This window comes from Phoca vitulina, unplaced genomic scaffold (assembly GCF_004348235.1).
Source record: "Phoca vitulina isolate PV1807 unplaced genomic scaffold, GSC_HSeal_1.0 scaffold14, whole genome shotgun sequence".
Taxonomy (NCBI): Eukaryota; Metazoa; Chordata; class Mammalia; order Carnivora; family Phocidae; genus Phoca; species Phoca vitulina.
Genome location: NW_022589717.1, coordinates 18255976 through 18278456, shown reverse-complemented (window position 1 = coordinate 18278456; position 22481 = coordinate 18255976). Strand labels below are relative to the sequence as shown.

Genomic DNA, 22481 nt, shown 5'->3' with positions numbered 1-22481 from the left:
AAGATCGTCTACAGGCCAAGACTATCGAAAAACATTCTCTCATATTTCCATCCACTACTTTTTATTTCACTTTTATGATTAAGTCATTAATCTACAGAGAATTTATCTCAATGTAAAAAATCAAATAGAGAGCCAGCATTATTTTATTTGAGATGGCCTACCTACCAGGTTTTATAACTGGTATTTATTCAATAATTAATCATCCCCCCCATATGCAGTATCCCCATTCAGCATATACTAAATACCCATATGTAGGGTGCCTGGGTGGCTCAGTCGTTAAGCATCTGCCTTCAGCTCAGGTCATGATCCCAGGATCCTGGGATTGAGTCCCATGTCGGGCTCCCTGCTCTGCAGGGAGTCAGATTCTCCCTCTGCCCCTCCCCCCATTCATTCTCTCAATCTCTCGCTCACTTGCTCTCTCAAATAAATAAAACTCTTTAAGAAAATAAATAAATAAATATCCATATGTATTTGGTTCTATTTCTCTGCCCTTGAAACTGTACCATAATCTATTCATACTCCAGTACATATTATTTTGAGTACTTTGGCACTATAATATTGTCTCATATCTGTTCCTACTAATCTTCCTTTATTGCTCTACCTTCACTTTTTACATCTATTTTTATATAAATTTAGAATCACTTTTATCTGTTTTTTAAGTTTATAGAATAATTTATAACCTTAGTTGTTGAATTTTACTTAGTATATGTTTGCCCTTTATTCAACAATTCTTTTTGTCCCCTACTAACATTTTTAAATATTCTTATTTAATCATGCACATTTTTTGTGTTTATTCCTAAGTATTTAATAATTGTGTTGCTATTATAAATGAAATATTCTTTTTCATATAGGAAGGATTTTGATTTTTGTATTTTTATTTTGTACATTATTATAATTTACATATTTTATAGTTTATATATTTTATAATTTGTAATAATTTTGTAATGATTATAACGTGCCTTAGTATTACCTTAATACTAATGGTAATACTAACTAGTATTATATGCAGGCATGTTCTAAGAGTTCTGTATATATTTGAATACTTAATAGTCTTAACAACCCTTTGGTAGGATTTTATTGTCCCCATTTTACAGAGGAAACAAAAGAATTAAATGGGTTGCTCAGTGTTACACAGCTAGTTACTAATAGAGCCAGTGATTGAACCAACAGCAGGGCTTTAGAGTCTATGCTCTTAACCACTACATTGAAGTATTTGTGATTGTTTTTATATTAGTTTATCAGGATTACATTAATAATATGCACAGTTAGTGATAATTTACTTCTTCCAAAATTTTAAACCTATATATACATAGGTTTAAATATAATTTAACCTATATTAACCTATATATATATATATATATATATATATATATATAGGTTTAAAATTATATTTAAACCTATATATATATTCCTCTTCATTAAGCATTTAATGGGAACATCCTGAGTTTAATGGGATTTTTTAAATCATTTTTCCATTTTATTATTTTCCCATATAGTTTTCTAGGTCGAGATACATTATTTTCTTGTGTTATGTAAATGAGGGTTAGTCTTATTTCATTCAGAGTTTTTAATCAGGAATGGAGGTTTAATTTTAACAAATGCCTTTTCAACAGCTGTGGTCTGAGTTTTTTCTCTTGATCTGTTAGTAGGATGTATTATATTAATGAATTTCTCAATATTAGACCATCCTAAATCTTCCATACATACTATTCTTCTAACACATGCTACATTGTATTTGTATTTTTTTTACCCTGATATTCATATGTGAAATTCATCCATAGTTTACATTTTTATCATGTTCAGGTAACAGTTATATTGGCTTTTTTAAGGAATTTGCAAATTTTCCTCCATTTTTGTAGTCCTCCATTTTTTGTAGTCTGCAATGTCCAACACGATAGCCACTAGCCATGTGTAACCATTCAAATTTAAATTAGTTTAATAAAATAAAATTTAAAATTCTGTTTCTCAGTTACACTACCTACATTTTGAATGTCCTGTATATGTACTGCCATTTGGTAGCCAGTCCCATCATCATGGAAAGTTCTATTGGATAGCCCAGCTCAAGAGCATTTTAAATAGGACTGGAATTAGCTGATTCTTAAGTATTAGTACAAACTTTCTGCAAGCCAGTGAAGTCTGAGTTGTTGTTTAAGAGGACAACTCTTTGATTTTTCCTATTTTATGGCAATTGGTTTGTTTAAATTTGCTATAGCTTCTGGAACAATTTCTAAAAACATTTGTTACTGCTTTTCTGATTCTCAAAATGATACATGCTCGGTCTAATAAATTTTGGCATTCAAAAAAAAAATACTAAAAGAGAAGACAAATCACCCATTACCCCATGGAATAGTTAACAGTTGAGTATCTTACCTTTTAGGTTTTGTAACCACCTAAATATATATTCTGTAAATTGTCATTGCATATGTGTCTATGTATGAGACACAAATACACATGTAAGTTTTGTGTTCTATTTTTCAATTAATTGCTGAGCATTTTCCCCTGTCATTAAAAATCTCTAAAACATGATTTTTAGTGGTTATGCAGTAGTCCAATTCCACCACTTACCAAACATGGGCAAGTTACTTAATCTCTTCATGCTTTGGTTTTCTGAACCTAATGCAAATATACCTTCCTCTTATCATTATAGTAAAAATTATATGAGTTAATGTATATTATTTTTCAGAGTCTCTGAACATGATGCTAATCACTTTTTAAGCTTTCAATGAATAGTACCCGTTATTACTATCATGTAGATTCCTTGATGACTACTTAAAAATCCACATTACCACTTTTATTGAATCTTCTGGGATTTAAGTGAACACTTACTACCAGGTAGACACAAGGCAGTGAAAATATAGAACTAATATGTTCAGTTTCACTGGTTGCTAAAGTTTATATATATAAAGAAATTACACATATATAAATCAGTTATTGCTAGGATACCTAGCTAATTTGATATTGATAAATAAAAATGGTAACCCTGTATTTTTGAGTCTATAGATAGTCCACATCATCATAAGGCAATTGAGTCAAGCATGAAATTTTAAGCTTGAATGTATTAGTTGATTACTTATTTCAGTCATCAGTTCACTCTGTGCAGGCAGATCGAGTTTGCATGTCTCTAGGCATATGCATACTCAGTGATTTATGTGAAAAGCTAATTGGAAGCGGATGGTATGGAAGTGGTTCATAGGGTTTCAGTTTTTACTCTGCTCCCATTTTATTAACTTTCCTCAAATTGCAAGATGTTACCCTCAGGGTCACTCAGTGAATTGGGATCATGTTAAAAGTTAGCACTGTTTCCTGATCAAAATAGGCACTGTACTATGGCCCTTTGATGGATGGAATAAGAACATAAAATTTCCTTTAGAAAAAAATTTCTCCTTTGGTGGAAAGTGCTCCATTCCATTCAATAGAGAGCTTCAGCTGGGCAAGCTATAGCTATAATAAGCCTCAGGTTAACGTAAGTCATTTTTTTTAAGTCATTTATTTTTATTAAAGCATTACTGGCCCTTCAGAAAGATTGACTCTCAGGTTAGAAGTAGGCTCACAGCCTAAAATGGAATATCGAAAGCCTTAATGTTGCATTGGTGAAGTATCCAACCATTCAGGTATGTGCAAGAGAGACTGAACTGGAATTAGGCACACGAGCTCTCCAATCTCTGCTTGGCTTTGTGCAGATCACAGCTGAAGGAAAGTCACCATCATCTTACATGATCACTAGCCCTCATGTCTTACTGTACCTGGAGAAGATCATTTCACTGCAGTTTCCCATGGAGGAAGATTTGCTAGATAATCTTTACGTTAGTAGCCTCACACCCCAGGGTCTTTTAGATGGTGACGTGGAGAATAAGGGTACAACTGAAAGTGGAGAGATTTGGCTGGTGTGCCACATTTCCTAACGCAGTTAACCAAGATAAATCTAGTGCAAGGTAATTGTCACAGATACCAGCTTTGGAGTTAGACAGGTCTGGATTCCAGTCTGTGCTCTGGTGATTCCTGGTTGTGTGAGTTTGCACAGGTTAGGTCCTTTGCCTTTCTCTTCTTTCCTTCCTCACGTGTAAAGTGAGACTGATCATGTGTCAGCCCCATCCAAAAGGTATCAAATGAGAAAATATGTGTGACGTATTAGACAGTTGTTAGCTGGATCACCTTTAATAGATAAGGCAATTCTTAGAAAATAGTATCCCCCCCCCCAAATTTAAATAGCTCAATTCTATAACTCATAAAGACTTAAATCTAGATATGGGTTTTTAGCTCAGATGACACAGTTTGAAACAAAATGGGATCTTTTTTCCATCTTTTCTCCAGAGTTATGGGAAAAGGAAGGCATATAAATAGACTACAGAGTAAGAATCTGACTTTCTTGGGGGATAATTTCCCATGTAGCAGTTTTTAATTAACAATAATAGTGTATGCACACAGGTTTTTTATAAAAGCAAATAAAAGGGTGTGTATTTAAAAGTAAATTTCTTCCCACCTCAGACTCCCTTTATCAACCTCCCTTCCTCCAACTCTCCTCACAGGCAGCAACTCTTTTTTTTTTCTTATGTTATGTTAATCATCATACATTACATCATTAGTTTTTGATGTAGTGTTCCATGATTCATTGTTTGCGTATAAGCTGTCATCATCAAAACAGTATGGTACTGGCACAAAAACAGACACATAGATCAATGGAACAGAATAGAGAGCCCAGAAATGGACCCTCAATCAACTCTGTGGTCAACTACTCTTCGACAGGCAGCAACTCTTAACACTTCCCTTTCAAGTCTTCCAGAAGTTTCTGTGCTAGATATAAGAAAAGTTGTTTTCCACATTTGTTACATATACAAGGACTCTGCCTTTACATAGCTTGCATTGTAGTGGTATCAACAAGCAATACACATGAAAACAGATAGAAACCCACTCAGAGGCTAGTCCAGCAGTCAGATGACAGGTGATGGATTTGGACCAGAATAAGCGAGAAGTCAAAAGGAATCCGATTAGGACAGTATTTTAAAATCCTATGGGTTAAATGTAGACTATAAAGACTATATCCTAGTTTATACCTGTTGTACCAACCTAATTATTAATAACTCCCCATTTTGCTCTCAAGAGTGATAGTTTGGATAATAAATTATAGGTTTACCATATGTGTGAGAGAAAGAGAAAAATCAAGGATGCAATTAGGTCAGTTTTCACGGCATGAGCTGAAATGGGAAAGACAGAAGAAGAGATCCTGAGGGGCTGGGAACTCCAAATTCGGGTTTGGAGATGTTACATGTAAGAAGCCTATTCTATCTACCAGATACCTAACACATATGCCAAGTATTTTGACATGCAAGTCTGGATGTCAGGAGAGAAGAAGAGCTGGAGATAGAAATATGGGAGCCATCAGAACATAGATGCCATTTAAATGGCCAGGACAGGAGGAACTGCCGTGGAGAGTAAGCATCCAGGAGAAGAGATCTGAAGACAGTTTGATATATGCTACTGTGGCCTCAGGCCCCACTCTCTCTCCCTCTAGCATATTATTTTATGTATTTGTTTTATTTTCTCTCCAGTTCACATCACTATTTAAAGCCATTCCCTCCTTGCCTCACCACCTCACTTTCCCGTGCATGCAGGCACCCAGAGGGGGAGGGTAAGCGAGGAGGCTGGTTTGCAGAGACCAACCACAGCCTCGTGCTCCATTTGGATCCACTGCTCCTCTGCTCAGGGTCCACAGGTCTGCAAGGACCTTCTTCACTCATGATGCTTGTCTTTTGTACAGCCCTGTCCTCTTTCAGTCCAGCACCCTTTGAGGACCCTGGTCTGTCCACCGGCCTATGTGTGTCTGAGTCCAGTGACTAATTGTTTCTGCAGAACTGAAGGAGGTGGCCATTCACATCTGCTGATTCCCATTTCTGAACAAGCCCTGTGATGTGTAAGAGGCTGTTGAAGCAACCCATATGGGTTAGGACGCAGGTCATCACAGAGCACACAGAGGACCTCGAGCGGACTGCTTTTCATAATGTCACATTCCAACCCACTGGAGCCTCATCTCTGATGAATCCCCGAATGCTCTGTTGCATAATCAGACATAAACCCAAACATAAATGTGATTCTCCCAGGCAGTTTAGGTGAGGATATAGAGTACTGTCAAATCTGGGTTATCTATCAGGAGCTGGGACCACTTAAAAGCAAATAGAGTTTGTTCTGATCTATAAATCTAGATATACATATACTGCTTCTTAACAACTATGATGAAGGCACTGTATCACCCCACTCTCTAGGTGAGGAAACAGAGAAGGTCAACAATTGCCCAAGGACACACAGCTTGGCAGTTTTAAAGCTGGGATCTTTAACATCTTCGAAATGCTCTGTCCTGAGAATGTCTTTGGCACCTGCTGGTCTCCTCCTGGAGAAGCCATTCTTCTCTGGCTCACAGAATAAGCACCAGAAAAGTGCTCACTATTGTTGATTATCATTGTAGATGTAGCTGTATTCAGGTCTGCTGGAAAAAAGACATCTCCCCTCTTGCAAAGGACCCGAAAATGAGAATGGTGGGAAGCCTGCTGTTCCTTTTAGACCTTTTTCCAGGGACTGTGAGAAATCCCTAAGAACAGCTGATAGTTCACATTTCTCCAGGTTCATTCCTGTCTCTCTGGCAGCTCAACACCGCACCTGCCACACGCAGATTTTACACATCCATTTAAATCTCCCACGTGTGAAAGGAACTCACTGACATTAAAAGCATTACCAACATTTATGGCCAAATGCAAAAGGTGAATTTCTTTGATAGAGAATGTGTTCCTGCGATGAACAAAAGCTCCACAAAAGATGTTAAGATAATACTCGATCTAAGGAGGGCAGGTGGTATTTGGGGGAGACCACTGTAAGGGTAAGCACATTAAACAATCAGATATGATTTTATTTTGCCTGTAAATTTAGGAAAAAACAAACCTGCTAAAAATCAGTCCTGGGAAGGCAAGTGTGTAGAGGGCTCTGTACTTATGGTTGGGGGCTTCATAAATTGGTATAATCCTTCCTGAGGATGGTTTAGCCGTCTGATTGAATTTGCTCTATTATGCTTAAATATAATTTTTGAATAAATAGTATGTTCTCATGGTTCAAAATGCAAGGAGTATAAAAAAGTTATGCACTAAAAATTCTCCTTCCCACTCTTCTCCTCCAGAAACCCAGATACCGATGGTAGTGATTTCTGGTGCATTCAACGATATTTTTTTGAACGTACACAAATACGTACATGTCCTTTTCATCCTTTCTTATGCAAAGTATAGCATATGATAATTTGGAGTGTTCGGTTTTTTGCATCTTAGAGATTTTCCCATGCCATTTCGTAAAGAGCTCTCTCTTTCTTTTTATGGCTGAATATTAGTCCATTGCATGGTGTTATGGGTTGTATCATGTCCCCTTGAAAATTCATATGTTGAAGTCCTAACCCTGAGTACCTCAGAATGTGGCCTTATTTGGAAATGGGTTATTGCAGGCATTTAAGATGAGGTCATTTTGGAGTAGGTTGGGATCCTGATCCAATATGACTGGTTTCCTTATAAAAGGGGGAAATTTGGACACGGACATGCATACAGGAATGCTGTATGCAGATGAAGGCAGAGATGAGACGATACATATACAAACCAAGGAATGCCAAGGATCGCCAGCAAACCGCTAGAAGCTAGGCAAGAAGCATGGAACAAATTCTCCCTCACCGCCCTCAGAAGGAACCAACCCCGCGGACCCCTTGATCTTGGACTTCTAGCCTCCAAAACTTTGAGACAATAAATTTCTGTTATTGAAACCAAATAATAATAATAATAATAATAAGTGGGTAGGGTTTGAGTCTAACTGTGATTTTGGAGCAAAGTAGAATCAGGATCTTGAGCAGAGCAGGACCATGAGGCAGGAGGACAATCCAATGTAAGAAGTGCACAGAAGCATTGGAAGTCAGCAACCAGATCTGAACAATAAAGATAGGAACAGTGGCTAAGCTAGCTAGAGCAAAGAAAGCCAGGCCAGGAGAGGAAGCTGAGGGAAGGGGGCTGAGGAAAGGACTCACCTGTGGAAGGAAGCAGGCCACTGGTAAAGGCACCAGGATGGTGTGAGAAGGGAAGATGCAAGCCACAACCTACTTTTCAGTGATAGAAAGGTCCTATAATGATTAGGAAAAACATTTTAGTGGCCATTTGACACACGTCGGGGTGACTTCTAAATACTGTGACACATTCTCTTTCTCTCTTCACAAGTCTTCATGATGCCCCTGGATGAGTACTTTAAGAAAATAGCCCACTGATGGCAGCAGGGTGGGCTTCTCAATGCATAGCCTGGACACCTCTCACCCTGTGAACCCCCATTCCCAGAAGGCTGTGGAGGAGAAAGTACAGTTGTAGGAATTGGGAGGAAGAAGACACCTGGCCATGATTCTACTCATGCAGTTGAGAATGCTGACCACCTGACCCCAGAATCATAGTTTTTAGAACTTAAAGGGATATTAGGTATAATGAATTTGAGAGAGAGAAATGTTAAATGATTTTTTTAAGATTTTATTTATTTGTCAGAGAGAGCACAAGCAGGGGGAGTGGCAGGCAGAGGGAGAGGGAGAAGCAGGCTCCCTGAACCAGGACTCGATCCCAGGACCCTGGGATCATGACCTGAGGTGAATGCAGATGCTTAACTGACTGAGCCACCCAGGCATCCCAAGTGATTTTTTTTTTTCATGGAGATGCAACGAGGTTGGTGATTTCAAGTCAGAGTAGTTTCCACAAGATCAGATGACCTCCACAGTACTGAGATACTGAGGAGATTTGACCCACAGGGAGGTTGCCAGCCCCACCTCCATCATAGCAGTAAACAGAAGGACTCCTCACCTTTCTACTATTTGAACATTGGTCCTTTTTGGCATTAGAAGTAAGGATTGATTAAGTCCTTTCTACTGTGTGGTTTAAGATTCTCTACCTCAGTGGGCTTCACAGAGGATACTAAGGATTCATCTTCATTCTACCCATCTAATGACCTCCCAACTTGTAACTTCTTGAACTCTGAGGTGAGAGGGCTGGATCCTTAACAGACTCCTGATCCTGAACACCACTGTGCAGTATGGGCTGTCTCCACCTCCCCACCAGGAGGTTAAGGTGCCATGTGTCCCTCATGGTGCCATTTTTGCTGCCATGTACTAATTCTTACCCTGCTTGTAGAAATCCTACAGGATGGCAAGGCAGAATCAGCAAGCAGCATTCTCGCCATGGTTGTGGCAGCTGAGCCTGCCTTCTGGTGATGCTCTGGCACATTGTCTCACTGTCTACTAGGACATCCCATCTGGGACACAAAGACCGGGTCTGTGGCCTGAAGCCACAGGACTCCCAGTAGATGGTGGCTCTTTCAAATACAGGCAGATAAGAGAAACTAAGCAAGGTTCTTGTTGTTTTTCACAAGCAATATTGCCTTTGAGGCTAATCCAAGGAAACCAGACCTGTCTTATTTTATGTGAGGCCTGGTAATGACAATCAAACACGTTTTCTTGAAAGAGTTACCTCTTTCAAGATGTGAATACCTTTTCCTGTTATTTGCATATACATGGCCCAGGTCCCTTTGATTGCATTTGCACATATCAGTGCTGAAGCTATGTTAGAACAAGAAAAGTAATGGAATGCAAAGCAAATTTGAATTTTACAAGGAGAGCAAAAGGGAAGGGAATATGCTGGGTGTCAGCCACCAGGGAGGGGAAGGTCTCCAGGCAGAGATGCTTCTGTCCCCTAAAGAAAAAGGACCAAAATGGTCCCTGATGTTGATCTGGAGAAAGTGTGGAGCCCTCAGGGGGCAGGATGGGGGGTAGGGTGGGAGCCCAGAAAGTCAAAGTCTATGTTTTATCCATGAAGTATTCACTGAAGTAATTAGCCATGGATTTGCTTGCCCTTTTTTTTTTTTAAGGTAATTCAGATCTGAAAGGATCTTTGATCTCCAGTTCTGTTCTGCATGGATAAATTCCTAAGCTGGTAAAGCCGAAAATGACATTATTTTACATACATCCTTTTACTAATAAGGGAAACTAAGGCCCATGATGTTTAAGTGACCTGGCCAAAGTCACACAGTGAGTGACAGAAATAGGACTAAAAATCGAATCTTCTAACTTCCAAGTCATTGCCTTCTCTTCTATAACAACCTCCCACAAAAAAATAACCCTGATGTTTTTACCTCATGTTGTATGCCTTAAAACACTGCTCCATTAGGTCACCATGGCCGTCAGAATAGTCTAATTCTTTATCCATTTTTCTAGATTTATGGAGCAGTGCCTTACATCATAGAAACTGGACTAGCTGTGCAAAGCTATCAACCAGGCCTGGAAGGATTATTATGTATTAGAGCAAGGGAGGAAGCTTGTGAGTCACCTGTGGCCATGTGAGGTTCCAGACAATTGGGACCAACTCTGCTTATGCTTACAGTGCCCTTCCTTCACCTAGAACATAAGAGCAGCTAGTTATTTTTCTACTTGGTGGTAATGATAATAATCATGATTATAAAATAAAGCTGTCAGGTAAAAGGAACAAATAAAATACAGAATTATCCAGTCAAGTGAAACAGAAAAACATAAACTTGATTTTGATGCTATTCTTTGGCATCCTTATTCCTAGTTTTTTTTTTCTTTCTTTTATCAACCTCACTGCATTTCTGTGTTACACACAGAGGGGAACAAGAAGAAAGTATCTTATTTTTCTCAGTTTCTTAAATATCTAGGAGATAACTATAAGTTTTGGGTTGATTGGAGTATGTTGTTTACCATCTTTGTTGGTGGCTATGTAGGACTTTGTTCTGTTAATAAATAGTTCTGTATTTATTTTCCATATAGCTGTTTATCTTCACTGTTGTCAAGGAACCAGTAATCCTGGTAAATATTTTCTTATACCTGTTCCAATCACATTGGTGGATAAATCTAATTACCAAGATGGTCCCACTCCTGACAATCTTTAGTGAATGGTATGATTGGGTCCAGCTGTCTTAGAGAATCCATAGGAGCGCCCTAGTGATGGGGGAGGAACCCTGCCTGAAACAGACCTGTACAAATGTAGGATGGCCCCTAGGTCTCATTTATACTTGGTACAGTTAAGAAACACAAGACAGAAAGAACCAATTACAAAAGCAACTACCTTGTTTGGGCCATTTTATTAAGAATGTTGATGTTTTACTCATTATCTCTTATAGTTTATATTTTAGAAGTCCAAAAATACTAGTCTGACAGCTATTGAAAGTAGGACAATTTTTTTTAAATTCAGAAGTCAATATTTCTGTGTGTGATTTTCATGTCACCTAAAAAGAAAATAGACCTGCACATACTAACAAAATTTAACTACATGCAAATGGCCATAGCATTTTTAAAACTTTATGGTGCTTTCTCCTTTATTTTGTTAATCTAGAACTCCTACAGAAAAAAATCTAGCACTACATGGTTACATAATTTTCATATATATATCTCAGAGTTTGATTTTTTATGTATTCTCCAGGAATCAAGAGCATCTGTTCCTCCACTGGCAGGGCAGACTTTCATATCCTCCATCAGCCTCTGCCAAAATGCTATCCTTTTCTTCCTCAAAAGAGGTATATGTGTATTGTCTCTCAATAACATATGGAATGAGGTTTGACGCAAGGAACTCCATAGGAAAAAGAAAGGAAAAGGAATGCCATTATACCATTTTTCAGAATAATTATAGAAAACATGTTTTCCTACCTTTGTGAATCACTTGATATCTTGGGGCTTCCAGGGAGGAAGGCCTCATAGAACCTTGAAGATGTTGAAAAGGACTTGATTATTTCCCTTTTTACTCTCATTTCTCCGTCTGTTAATTCTGCTACTTTGGGAACTCCCAAATGACTTTATCCTCCACTGAACTCCTTAACCTCATCAGCCCTCAGCCACCAGAATGCCAAAAATGGGATTTGTCTGATTCCTTAACCATTACCTCTGCTGTTAGCCATAATCCCTGACACCTTAATGTCCACCTGCTTTCCATTTCCTGAAAAGACACTTTTTTTTCCTTAAATAAAGGCAGCTTGCATTTTCCTTTAAAAGGGCACGGAAATGGCTTTATCTGGAAGGGAGAAAGGGGATGTTTTTTAAAAGACACCTCATCTTTATTCAGATATAGCCAAAAGTAAAGTTAAATGCATGGCCAAAATTTAAAGCAATCTTTGAATTTACCTTGCATGCTCACATTTAAGAAGAGCATATTTCATTTGCTAAAAAATTGTTTTAAATAGAGGACTGGAGGGGAAGATGGCAGCAGAGTAGGAGGACTTAGGTTTGCCTCGTCCCATAAATAAAATTAGATAACTATGAGATCATCTTGAATACCCCAGAAATCGATCTAAAGACTGGCAGAACAAACTCCACAACTAAAGGTAGAGAAGAGGCCATATCAAAGACGGTAAGAAGTGTGGAGACACGGTTTGGGAGAGAAATGGATTGCGACCAACATGGTGGGGAGGGAGCCATGGTCAAGGAGAAGGGCAAGAGACAGACTAACACACAGGAGCTCACAGGGAAAATGAATCTCTGAAGCAATTGGCTTGGAAAGCAAGAGGGCCCGAATTTCATGAGTTCTTGCAACCAGCGGGGCTTAAAGCCTGGAGTTTTAAAGGTCAGTGTGCTTGGCTCTGGGGGAGCTTGGAGGACTTGGGGCCACTCTTGGAGAAAAGACGGGGCCAACAGCCTATGGACATATAGCGTGGAAGCAGCGATCTAAGGAGGGCCTGGGGCACGCCTTGGGGAGGTTAGTTGTTCATCTCAGCGCATGTCCCAGAAAGGCAGTGTTCAAGGAGAGACGCTTCTGGGAACAAAGGAACTGGCAGGCACCATTTCCCTCCCCTGCCCCGCAGCATAAGTAATGGCCACGTGCAGGTAGCGGTGCAGCACAGGCACTGGCCCCCTAACTTGCTTGCACCAGGCCCCACCTCCCTGTGCCCTGGTAGAACTGACCTTCTGAATCATGCTTGCCTCAGTCCCAGTGCATCAGGCCTCCTCCCCCAGAACTGCTCCAAACTCCTGCCAGCACCAGGTCTCCCAAACTGGGAGTTCTGCGAGGCCTTGGTTCTGGGGGCAGCAGTGACAGGTCCCGTTTCACAAGCAGACCAGAGCACACCTACTTAAATTTTGCCACATTCAGGCCAGGAACCAAATACTGCCCACAACAGGCAAAGAGAGCCTCTGCAGACACCTGGACTGAAGGATAAAGAGGTCAGGACACAACAGCAGAGCACACACAGCACACGTGGGAGATACTCCCAGAAGCACCAAGCCCTGGGGAGTGGGACACCACACTACAGGGCACTACAGGACCTCTTCTTCATAAAGCTATTACCCTCAAGAACAGGAGACAGAGCTGACTTTCCTAACACAGAGAAAAAGGCACAGAGACTTAGGTAAAATGGGAAAATAGAGGAATCTGTCCCAAATGCTAGAACAGGACAAGGCCATGGCTGGAGATCTAAGTGAAATGGATATAAGTAACATGCCTGATGCAGGATTTAAAGCAGTGATCATAAGGACACTCACTGGACTTGAGCAAAGAGTGGAGGACATCAGTGAGACCATTAATACAGGGATAAGAAATAGCAGAGATAAAGGGCTCAATAAAAAAAATGAGAAACATGCTTTATGGAATGAACAGCAGGCTGGAAGAAGCAGAGGAACAAATTAATGACCCAGAAGACAAAGTAATAGAAAGTAATCAAGCGGAACAAAAGAGAGAAAAAAGAATTATGCAAAACAAAAATAGACTTAGGGAACTCAGTGATTCCATCAAATGTAATAACATTCATATTAAAGACGTACCAAAAAAAGGAGAGAAAAGGGGGCAGAGAATTTATGACAAAATAATAGCTAAAAACTTCCCTAATCTGAGGCAAGAAACAGAGATCTCCTAACAAAATCAACCCAAGGAGGTCCACACCAAGACACACAGTAATTTAAATGGCAAAATATAGTGGTGGAGAAAAAATATTAAAAGCCGCAAGAGAAAAGAAGACAATTACATACAAAGGAAACCCTGTAAGGCTATCGGGGTATTTTTCAGCAGAAACTTTCCGAGCCAGAAAGGAGTGGCATGATATATTCAAAGTGCTGAATGCAAAAAACCTGCAGCCAAGAATATTCTACCCAGCAAGTCTATCATTCAGAATAGGAAGAGAGATAAAGAGTTTCCCAGACAAACAAAAACTAAAAGAGATCATGACCACAAAATCAGCTCTGCAAGAAATATTAAAGGGGACTTTTTGAGCAGAAAGGAAAGACCCAAAATAACAGTATGAAGGTAGGAAACACAGAAGCACTAAAAATATTTCTGTAAGCAAATCAGTCAAGGAACTCACAAAATAAAAGGATGAAAAATATGACACCATATACCTAAAACATGGGGAAGAGAAGAGTAAAGAATGGGTTCAAACTTGAACATCCATCAAATTTAATATAGACTGCTTTATGCAGAGGATGTCATATACAAACCTAATGGTAACCGCAAATCAAAACTAATAAATATGCAAATAATAAAGGGAAAGGAATCCAAATATATCACTAAAGAAAACCAGAAAACCATGAAAGAAAGACAAGAAAGGATCAGAGAAAATCTTCAGAAACAACCACAAAACAAGTAATAAAATGGCAATAAATACATATCTATCAATAATTACTTTGAATGTAAATGGACTAAGCACTCCAATCAAAAGACATAGGGTTACAGAATATATAAAAAAGCAAGACCTTATCTATATGCTGCCTACAAGAGACTCATTTCAGACCCAAAGACACCTGAAGATTGAAAGTGAAGGGATGGAGAAACATTTATCATGCAAATGGATGTCAATAAAAAACTGGAGTAGCAATACTTATATTAGACAAAATAGACTTTAAAGACTGTAACAAGAGACAAAGAAGGACACTATATAATAATGGACAATCCAACAAGAAGATATAACAATTGTAATATTTATGCACCCAACATAGGAGCACCCAATACATGAAACAGTTAATAACAAACATGAACTAATCAATAATATAATAATTGTAGGGGACTTTAACACCCCACTTACATCAATGGACAGATCATCTAAACAGAAAATCAACACAGAAACAATGGCTTTGAATAACACACTGGAACAGATGAATTTCACAGATATATCCAGGACATTCCATCCTAAAACAGCAGAATACACATTCTTTTCAAGTGTGCATGGAACATACTCCAGAATAGATCACATATTAGGCCACAAAACAAGCCTCAACAAATCCAAAAAGATCAAAGTCATACCACGCATCTTTTCTGGTAAGAGCCCTACAAAACTGGAAGTCAACCATAAGAAAAAATCTGGAAAGATCACAAATACATGGAGGTTATTTAACATGCTACTGAACAATGAATGGATCAACCAGGAAAAAAAAGACAAAATAGTATATTGGAAAACAAATGAAAATGAAAACACAACAGTTCAAAAAGCAGTTATAAGAGGGAAGGAGAAGCAAGAAAAATCTCAAACAACCTAACCTTACACCTAAAGGAGCTAGAAAAAGAAAAACAGGGGCACCTGGGTGGCTCAGTTGTTTAAGCATCTGACTCTTGATTTAGGCTCAGGTCATGATCTCATGGGTCGTAAGATCAAGCCCCACACTGGGCTCCATGCTAAGCAGGGAGTCTGCTTGAAAATTCTCTCCCTCTGCCCCTTCCCTCACTCGTGCTCTCTCACCCTCTCTCTAAAATAAATCATTTTAAAAAAAGACGAAAGAAAAACAAAACCTAAAGCCAGCAGAAGGAAGGAAATAATAAAGAGCAGAAATAAATAATATAAAAACTAGAAAAACAGTAGAAGAGATCAATGAAACCAGGAGCTTGTTCTTTGAAAAAATCAATAAAATTGATAAACCTCTAGCCAGACTTATCAGGAAAAAAAGAGAAAGGATCCAAATAAATAAAATCACAAATGAGAGAGGGGAAATAACAACAAACACCACAGAAATACAATTATAAGAGAATATTATGAAAAACTATATGCCAACAAATTGGACATCATTTAACATCAATGAAGCAGAAAGAAATAGAAAATTTGAACAGACCAATTATCAGCAAAGAAATTGAATCAGTAATCAAAAAACTCCCCCAAAAATAAAAGTCCAGGACCAGATGGCTTCACATCTGAATTCTACCAAACATTTAAAGAAAAGTTAATACCTATTCTTCTTAAACTATTCCAAAAAAAAATAGAAAAGGAAGGAGAACTCTCAAATTCATTTTATGAAGTCAGCATTACCCTGATACCAAAACCAGATAAAGACACCACACCAAAAAAAAAAAAAAAAAAAAAAAAAAGAACTACAGGCAAATATCTCTGATGAACATAGATGCAAAAATCCTCAACAAAATACTAGCAAACTGAATCCAACAATACATTTAAAAAATCATTCCCCATGATCAAGTGGGATTTATTCTCAGGATGCAAGTGTGATTCAGTATTCACAAATCAATCAATGTGATACATCACATCAATAGGAGAAAGAATAAGAATCATATGATCATTTCAATAAGCAGAAGAGGCATTTGACAAAGTACAAAATCAATTCATAATAAAAACCCTAACAAAGTGGGTCTAGAGGGAACATACCTCAATATAATAAAGGCCATATATGAAAAACACACAACATCATCCTCAATGGGGAAAAACTGAGAGCCTTTCCCTTAAGGTCAGGAACAAGACAAGGATGTCCACTCTCACCACTTTTATTCAACAAAGTACTGGAAGTCCTAGCCACAGCAATCAGACAACAAAAAGAAATAAAAGGCATCCAATTCAGTAAGAAAGAAGTAAAACTTTCACTATTTGCAGATGACATGGTACTATATATAGAAAAGCCAAAAGACTCCACCAAAAAACTGCTAGAACTGATAAATGAATTCAGTAAAGTCACAGGATACAAAGTCAATCTACAGAAATCTGTTGCATTTCTGTACAGCAATAATGAAGCAACAGAAAGAAATTAAGGAAACAATCCCATATACAATTGCACCAAAAATAATAAGATAACTAGGAATAAACCTAACCAAAGTGGTGAAAGACCTGTACTCTCAAAACTATGAAAGACTGATGAAGGAAACTGAAGACGACACAAAGAAATGGAAAGATGTTCCATGCTGATGGATTGGAAGAATAAATATTGTTAAAATGTTTATACTACCCAAAGCAATCTACACATTCAGTGCAATCCCTATCAAAATACCAACAGCATTTTCTACAGAGCTAAAACAAATAATCCTTAAATTTGTATGAAACCATGAAAGACCCTGAATAGCCAAAGCAACCTTGAAAATGAAAAGCAAAGCTGGAGGCATCACAATTCCAGGCTTCTAGTTATATTACAAAGCTGTAGTCATCAAGACAGTATGGTACTGGCACAAACAGAGACACACAGATCGATGGAGTAGAACAGAAAACCCAGAAATACACTCCCACAATTATATGGTCAATTAATTTTTGGCAAGGCAAGAAAGAATATCCAATGAGAAAAAGACCGTCTCTTCAAAACCAGACAGCAACATGCAAAAGAATGAAACTGGACCACTTTCTTACACCATCCACAAAGGTAAAGATGAATTAAAGACCTAATGTGAGACCTGAAAACATAAAAATTCTAGAAGAGAGCACAGGCAGTAACTTCTCTGACATCAGCCTTGGCAACTTTTCTCTAGATAGGTCCCCTGAGGCAAGGGAAGCAAAAAGCAAAAACAAACTATTGGAACTACATGAAAATAAAAAGCTTTTGCACAGCAGAGGAAACAGTCAATGAAACTAAAAGGCAACCTATGGAATGGGAGAAGATTCTTGTAAATGACATATCTGATAAAGGGTTAGTATTGAAAATATATAAAGAACTTATAAAACTCAACACCCAAAAAACAATTCAGTTAAAAATGGGCAGGAAACATGAACAGACATTCTCTAAAGAAGACATCCAGATGGCCACCAGACACATGAAAAGATGCTCATCATCACTGATCATCAGGGAAATGCAAATCAAAACTACAATGAGATACTGTCTCACATCTGTTGGAATGGCTAAAATCAACAATACAAGAAACAACAGATGTTGGTGAGAATGTGGGAAAAAAGGAACCCTCTTGCAGAGTTGGTGGGAATGCAAACTTGGTGCAGCCACTGTGGAAAACAGTATGGAGGTTTCCAAAAAGTTAAAAATAGAGCTACCCTACGCTCCAGGAATCACAGTGCTAGGTATTTCTCCAAAGAATACAAAAACACTAATTCAAAGGGATACATGCACCCTGTGTTTATAGCAGCATTATATACAGTAGCCCAGATATGGAAGCAGCCCAAGTGTCCGTGGATAGATAAATGGATAAAGAAGATGTGGTGTATAGATGCAATGGAAATTTATTTAGCCATAAAAAAGGAAATCTTGCCATTTGCAATGACATTGAAGGAGCTAGAGAGTATTATGCTCAGTGAAATAAATCAGTCAGATAATGACAGATACCATATGATTTCACTCATATGTGGAACTTAAGAAACAAAATGAGCAAAGGGAAAAAAACGAGAGAACAAACAGATGGTTACCAGAGGGGAGGTTAAGGGGATGGGTGAAGTAGGTGATAGAAATTAAAGAGTGCACTTGCTATGATGAGCACCAGTGATTAAAATAAAAACTTTTTTAAAAAGTGACATTCCGGGCGCCTGGGTGGCTCAGTCGGTTAAGCGGCTGCCTTCAGCTCAGGTCATGATCCTGGAGTCCCGGGATCGAGTCCTGCATTGGGCTCCCTGCTCAGTGGGGAGTCTGCTTCTCCCTCTGACCCTCCCCTCTCTCATGCTCTCTGTCTCATTCTCTCTCTCAAATAAATAAATAAAATCTTTAAAAAAAAAAAAAAGTGACATTCCTCTTGGGTTGTGTCAAAAAAAAATAGCTACTATATAATGAAGTAACAGAATACTAAGAGATAGTCACGTGAAAAAGAAAATGAATATTGAAAGTTTAAGTTAGTATAAGCCACACTACCGATTTTCTAATAAAATTGAGGACATGCCTAGCTTCACTTTTTTATCCATATCCTTCTTCAGAACTATATAAGTTGTCTTAAAAATTATTTTAGGCAGTTTTAACAAACTCTTTCATCTCTCTCCTAAAGCAGTAACGCTATACTATATTTATTAAGGTTGCTCTCCCACTGCAATGGTAATTTTACAAACAGATTGTAAATTCCATGAGAACAGGGGTTATGCCTTATGTTTCATTATTTTTCCCTTGTAATATCTATCACACAGAATTATGCATAGAAAACAATGTAATCAGTATAGTACATAAAACCTCATTACAGATCAGCAAGTGATTCTGATAATAGGAAACACTAACTCTGAACCCCAGTTAAAGGAAATGTTATTCCCACCAAAAACAATTCCATTCTCTTCATTAGTAGACTTATACTAAAAAAAAACTGTACTCAATTATGTTTTGAATTTCAATAAAAATTTATGAAAAACTTTTAAAAGAAATGTTTTAGATAAAATTAAACTTTGAAAAAATAATTTCTGGTTCACCTCCTTAAGAAATGTTGATCTTCCTTTGAGTATACTCTGTGACCGTTGTTTGAAAATAATATTTGCCACTTAATTGCTCTGCTTTGCCTTGGAAAATAAAAAATAGTTGAAGTGATTCTGTTGGGGACAGATATTATATAATTAAACACAATTGCAGGGCACCTGGGTGGCTCAGTCGGTTAAGCGTCTGCCTTCGGCTCAGGTCATGATCCCAGGGGCCTGGGATTGAGTCCCGCATCGGGCTCCCTGCTCAAAGGGGAGCCTGCTTTTCCCTCTCCCTCTGCCTGACGTCCCCCCTGCCTGTGCGCTCTCTCTCTCTCTCTCTCTCACTCTCTGTCCAATAAATAAATAAAATCATAAAAAATAAATAAACACAGTTGCAAAAATACCTGAGCTCTTGACTGAAAAACAATCAACATGTGTTTATCTGGGTCCAGATTTCTTATTCTAAACGTAATGTTTTGCAGGTTTGTTGCACTTAATTCCTGGTAACTTACTCTCGGTAGCCCTCTCTCTATTCCTTTTAATTCCTGCTCCAGGCTTCTTCAATGAAAAGCAACTCTTGGTTGAGACTGACTGGTTTTGCCAAGGCCAAGATCACAGCTTTGCTTATCTTACCACATGTATTGCTTATAGTTTGTCCATTAATTTTCCCGTTAACTGGCTAAATCTCATAGATGGTTTTCCATGCTTTAAAAAAAATCTTTTGGTTTAGAATTTTATTCACTCATCAACCATTTATGGCTTTGCCACTAGATTGTAAGCTAAAAGAACAGGAATTTATGTGTGTTTTTTCACTACCATTTTTCTTAAAAGATTTAAAAAAATCTTTTAAGTATTCTCTTATCCCCAACATGGGGCTCAAATTCACAACCCTGAGATCAAGAGTTGCATGCTCTACCGACTGAGCCAGCCAGACGCCTCCTTTCACCACCATTCTTTCCATAACGCAGAGCTATGCCTGGGACAAAATACGTGATCCAAAATACGTGTGGAATGATTGACTGTCAGTTATCAAAGGGAGCTTTATTCTAGGTGCTGGGACACAATGAGAAGCAAAAATAAACACAATCTGGCCCTCGGAGTTTACATGAAGGAAATTTAACAGAGATCGATCATCAAAACAAATGTCAAATCGTAAATTTTTGACAGTGCTATGAAGCAGAGGGACCAGGTGCCATAAGGTATAGACTAGAAGGATCTTCCCTCTTGGGAGACATGGGGGAAGAGCTCCCTGAAGAAGTGGCCTGAGTTTAGATCAAAGGATGATCATGCAGGAATTAGAGGAAGAGCAGAGGACAGAGAGTTCCATCCTTTTTTAGTTTCATCTCCGTGTTTTTCCCTCTCAATGTCCGCCCACCACCATGGTATTTATCATTACAGACTCTCCCTGTTTTTCTGCAACCTTAGTTTGCTAGCTTCTCATGGACTTCTGCATAAATCTCAAGTGTATGTAGGTCTCCTTTTGGGTCAGAACCAAACTTACGTTTTTGTTAAAATTGCCAGTAATCACTTTAGAAACTAATGACAAAATATCAAAAAGAAAATGAATTAACAAGGAGAACACCTCTCTTCTACTTATTTAACTGTTGTATGCTCAAGGAAGTGCCATATGATAAATACTTAATAAATTTGGGTTGGTTAGTTGCTTGGCTGGCTGGCTGAATGGCTGGTTAACTGGTTAGCTGGCTGGCCAGGTATTGGTTGGCTGCTCAGTGATTGGTTGGTTGGCTGGTTGGCCAAATGTCAGTTGAGTGCTGGCTGGCTGACTGGGAGGATGTTAGTTGGTTGGATGACTGGCCAGTTTGTTGATGAAGTGGTTTAGTGAATAATTAGAGTGGTGGTTTAGCTCTGGCTTTCAAGTCAGACTTCATTTTATTCAGATTCTGACTGACCATTCACTGATTATGATAAACGATTTACTTAAGCTCTGTAAGTCTCAGTTCATTCTATAAAATAGTATTTTTTTTTCCTCACAGGGTTGTAAGAATAAAAGTGATACTGCATATAAAGTTTTAGCATGGTACGCAGGATATGTTAACCGTTCACTAGGATATGTTCACAATTTTAAAGAAAAGAAAGAAGCTTGAGTGTTGTTCCTAAAGGGAACAAAATTAGTGAAAGGAAGTGATTATTCCGTGTAAATGTTTGTCTCATTTATCATAGCCTTCAAATATGTTTCACTGCTGCAAATACATGTCTATTACAGGGTCATAGTACACAAACCTAAGAAGGAGCTGCTGCATGTAGGAAGCTCAGAAGCACACAAGCAAATGTTGACAGATTAAAACTTAATTCACCACCCTCCCCCACTCCCCTTCTTCCTGACTGCCCTATCATCACATGATTGCAGGGCTCATTTCTCTATTAAAAAAAAACTTTTAAAGGAGTGCTAATATATTATTTGATATGAGTGACTGGTTACACAGGTGTTTGCTTTATAATTATTTGCTAAGCTGAACATGTATGTTTTATGTATTTTCCTATAGGCACACCCACACTTAAACATACACAGAGGAGGTGAAATTGGCATGGAAGAATGTGATGGGATAGGATAGTACAGATGAAATAGATAAACCTATGCTAGGTCTATAAAAGCAAAGGAAATTCCTTAAAATTCCATATGGAAAGAAATCTACAAGCAGTAAACAGTAAACCCTGATTGTGAAAAAGAGAACATGAAATTTATTCCAACTGCTCCAGACTGGCTATCTCCTTGTCACAAATTAAATGGCTAGAGTGGCAAATTACTAAACTTCTGTGTGTGTGCACTAGTCTGCATAAATGTAACCTGTGCTGGAGTCACTGTAGGGCAGGATTTTTCCAGGCCATTTGCCACTTGCTTAACATTGGGCATGAAGAGCTTCTCTCGATGACAGCGCTTTAATAGACCTCAATTACTAGATCCACTTTGCACAGAT

The 22481-nt window shown here is 38.3% G+C and overlaps 1 protein-coding gene across 1 annotated transcript in view; it reads left to right on the top strand.

Annotated features, from left to right (window-relative positions):
* The window catches only part of RNF150 (ring finger protein 150), a 261794-nt gene that overhangs the window by 150275 nt on the left and 89038 nt on the right, over nucleotides 1–22481 (top strand). The gene's annotated exons all lie outside the window — the stretch shown is intronic.